This window comes from Microtus oregoni, unplaced genomic scaffold (assembly GCF_018167655.1).
Source record: "Microtus oregoni isolate MIOR12 unplaced genomic scaffold, Mior012 000052F_ref0000163, whole genome shotgun sequence".
Lineage (NCBI taxonomy): Eukaryota > Metazoa > Chordata > Mammalia > Rodentia > Cricetidae > Microtus > Microtus oregoni.
In genome coordinates, this window is record NW_024543828.1 from 13514715 (window position 1) to 13519252 (window position 4538).

A 4538-nucleotide genomic window follows, 5' to 3' on the forward strand; every position below is an offset into this window, starting at 1 on the left:
TCTGAGTAATACACTGGGGATTATTTGAAGTCACTGTTTTCTAATCTTTACCTATTGTGCAAATAACTTTAAATATTATTTTTCATCTTTTTTTGTCTAATTCACTTTGATAAGGGTCATGGGTCCTTCAAAGTTTAAGACCTAAATGAGCAACTGACCAGCTTGAACATCAAATGGCATTTATTGCCTAGACACGGGCATCAGCATTACTCCGTAAATCATCCATTTCCCTCTGTCATTGCAAGAAGTTGCTGTCGTGTTCTTAAAACAAGTATGTTACAGTCCATGTGGGAAAGGGGTGAGAAAACAAGGTACTTACTGAGGGATCACACTTACCTGACAGTCTCACCGAAGACAAAATGTATTTCAATCATCTTGTGAACTACAGAACAGGCTGTGGGTCAGACACCAGACACCTCATAGAAATAGACTGGCTTCTCTGTTTAGCCGGAGAGTTCTAAAGGAAGGTAGGCATTTTTAAAAAATTAATTTGTTCATCCTGGCTTCAGCTCTGGCTAACCTTTTATGTTATTAAGGAGAAAATTAACTTTTGGTTTTCTCCCAAGTCCCTTGCTTGCCTGAGTGTTAAGTGACTTGCCCTGATGGCAGTTAATATCCAAGGACATGATTTTTTTCATCTTCACACTCTAAACCAAGTAGAGAAAGCCCTAGAATACCTGTGTCTATTTTGTATCAGTCACCGAGATATTTTTTAAGTTTTTATTTATTAAAATATTTTACCAAAAAAGCCCCCTAAGCACAAATATTTCCATTTCTTTATAGCATTTTCTGACCTCTGACATCTATACGGCTCTAACTGTTCTTCTCACAGCAACTGATCCTTTTTGTCTTAGGATTTTTATCTGAAAGCACAATGCATCGAGTCTCTTGAAAATCGATTTCTCTTTCAGCTCTTTTTAATAAACTTTATGCACTACTAATGTAGCATTCTCGAGGAATATGTGTAAAAACAAATGTATGCCTGAAGTTGATTGTTTGCAGGCAACAATACTCTGCTTCTAGAAGCTTGTTTGTCTAGTATTTCATAGGAAATCATTGTTTAACCATTTGCAGAGCATAAATCATTTCAGTGAATCATGTCTGTACATTGTATAATGACTGAAAAGCACATAAATGTAATCAACTTTGAACTCAGAAAAACATGTTTGTGAGACTCTATTTTGTCTCTCTATTCATTTATTGAATTGTGTGTGTGTGCGCGTGTGCATGTGATAGATAGCACATCAGAAAGAAAAGACATTACTTTCCAAGAGAAAATCAGGGAGAAGAAAACCAAGTTTTACTGATTTAAACATTTTATTGACATCACCTCTGAGGAATGCCAAAGTATTATCTGACTTCTTTCTTCAAGTTAGTTCATACCTCTGTGAGTTAACGTGGAAAATAATAACGGTGAAACAGCTGGGGTTGTAGCTTAGTGGTAGAGCTATTGCTTAGAATATATAAGGTTCTGGGTTTAACTTCCCATATCATACCAAAAAGAAAAACATACTGAAGTAAATGAAATAGAAATATATTGAGTTTCTAAACATTCCAAGACAGTTGATTATCTTTTTTTTATTTTTTTTATTGCGAAAAGAAGAAAAAAAAAACATAAACAAAAAACAAGTTACCACCTCCTCCCAGCCTCCCATTTCCCTTCCCCTCCTCCCACCCTTCTCCCCCTCCCCCCACTCCTCTCCCCCCTCCCTCTCCAGTCCACAGAGCAGTCCGGGTTCCCTGCCCTGTGCTAAGTCCTAGGTCCTCCCCCCTCCGTCCATATCTAGGAAGGTGAACATCCAAACTGGCTAGGCTCCCACAAAGCCAGCACATTAAGTAGGATCAAAACCCCCTGCCATTGTCCTTGGTGTCTCATCAGCCCTCATTGTTCGCCATGTTCAGAGAGTCCGGTTTTATCCCATGCTTTTTCGGTCACAGTCCAGCTGGCCTTGGTGAGCTCCCCGTAGATCAGCTCCACTGTCTCAGTGGGTGGATGCACTCCTCGTGGTCCCGAATTCTTTGCTCATGTTCTCCCTCCTTCTGCTCCTCCTTGGGACCTTGGGAGCTCAGTCCAGTGCTCCTGTGTGGGTCTCTGTCTCTATCCATCACCAGATGAAGATTCTATGATGATATGCAAGATATTCGTCAGTATTGCTCTAGGATAGGGTCATTTCAGGTTCCCAATCCTCAGCTGCCCAAGGAACTAACTGGGAACCTCATCTTGGGCACTAGGGAGCCCCTCTAGGGTCAAGTCTCTTGCCCACCCTAAACTGGCTCCCTTAACTAAGAATTGTGGTTCTGTGCTCCCCTATCCACCTTTCCTTTATCATACCACCCTGAACGCGCCCGATCTCGTCTGATTATCTTTTAAAATCATTTTTATTTTCTTTTATATGTATCAATTTTATATGTATTAGTTGCCTGTATATATATAAAGATGTGTGTGCTTGGTACCCACACAGGCGCCAGAAGAATGTGTCATTTTCCCTGGAACTAGAGTTACAGACAGTTGTGAGCTGCTATGTGGGTGCTTGGAATTGAACCTATGTCCTCTAGAAGTGTGTGTGTGTGTGTGTGTGTGTGTGTGTGTGTGTGTGACAGAGAGAAAGAGAGAGAGAGACATACAGACAGAGAGAGAGAGAGAGAGACAGAGACAGAGAGAGAGAGAGAACCGTGCATGAGTATGGGTATCATTAGAGCCCAGAGATGGGGTTGGGTTGGATTTCCTGGAACTGGAGTTCTAAGGAGTTGTGAGCCACTCTGTGAATGGCTGGAAGCTGAACTCTGGTCCCTTGGAAGAGCAGCTCTTAAGCCCTGAGCCATCTCTCCAGCCTCTTCTGTTTGTTTTATTTGCTTGTTTTTGAGACCCGCCCTCACTCTCGGTCATGTTGAAGTCACACTCACTATGTAGCCCAGGCCAGCCTCTAACTCACAGCCACCCTCCTGCCTCAGTCTCCCAAGTGCTGGGATTACAGATATGAACTACTATACCTAGCTATGTTTTTTTAATCGTCATTTTTTACCCCACTTGTTTTTCTCACCCTCCTTAGCTCTTTTTCAGATGTCATTTTCTCATATAATTCAGGCCGGCCTTGAACTGGCTATGTAGCTGAAGGTGACCTAAACTGATCGTCCTGCCTCCTCCTTCCCCAGTGCTCTACCCCATACATGGTTCAATTCATTTTTAACTTCTTATATAACGTAACAATCATGTTTCAAAACCTAAAAGCTAGCTAGGCATGGTGTTTTATGTGTATAAGGCCTGCAATTGTAAGTCTGAGTCCAGAGGATCAGAAATTCAAGGATAGCCTGGCCTACATAGTGAGACCCTGTGTCCAGAATAAGTAACCACATTAAAAACACTTACAAGGTGCACAAAGAAAATATCACTCCTCACTGTCCTTGCCTGTCCATCCTACCCAAATGACGACTTCCAGGAGTTGATACTTTCAGGGGCTGAAGAGATGGCTCAGGAGTTAAGACCACTGCTGCTGTCTCAGAGGACCAGAGTTTGTTTCCCAACATGACAGCTCACAACCATCTGTAGCTCTAGCGCCAGGGAATCCAGCGCCCTCTTCTGGCCTCTGTGGTTACCACATTCATATGGTACACAGACATTCAGATAAAACAGTCCTACAGAAAGTAAAAGAAAAAAAAATACTTTAAAAATAAAATATCCTCCACAACCTCTCCAGCAAAGGCTATCATTGGTGTTTTTTATTTTAGCCATTCTGACAGGTGTAAGATGGTATCTTAAAGTTGTCTTGATTTGCATTTCCCTGATCGCTAAGGAAGTTGACCTTAAGTGTCTTTTGGCCATTTGAACTTCTTCTGTTGAGACCTGGATAGAGGTGGGTGGTCCTTGGGCTTCCCACAGGTCAGGGAACCCTGATTGCTCTGCGAGCAGATGAGGGAAGGGGACTTGATCGGGGGAGGGGGAGGGAAATGGGAAGCGGTTGCGGGGAGGTGGCAGAAATCCTTAATAAATAAATAAATTTAAAAAAAAGTTTAAAAAAAAACATAACTCTAGCTCCGGGGATCTGATCCCCTCTGTGGGACTCCATGGGCACCTTTTCTTGGGTACACAATACCCTCCTACACTCGCTGAATGAAAATTAAAAATTAAATCAAATTAAATCTTTAATAAAAAAGAGCAAATAAAATAAAATATCCTTTGTATATAAAACATAAGAATTGTAAGTGTTCAAAGAACTGGGAGTTGAACCAGTTCTATTTTGGTAAATTCGTTTACTATAAAGAGACGAGTTCACAGACGAGACAAGGCTGAACACCACAAGGGAAGAATGGTTTGAAACAATGCCTAGGGGGATACTTGAGCCTGATGTGTGAGCCATTACCTTCAGTTCCCTCAAAAGAAACTTCACTCTCAGTGACTTACAGGGGTGAAGGTGGACGAATGAGGAAAAGGACCCAGCTAGACAAGGGGCCACCGTATGGATTCCAAAGTTCAATGAAGGAGGCGGCAAAGCTGTCACTGGGAAAACAAGTGTGATTCATCCTGAGAGCAGCTACCAAAC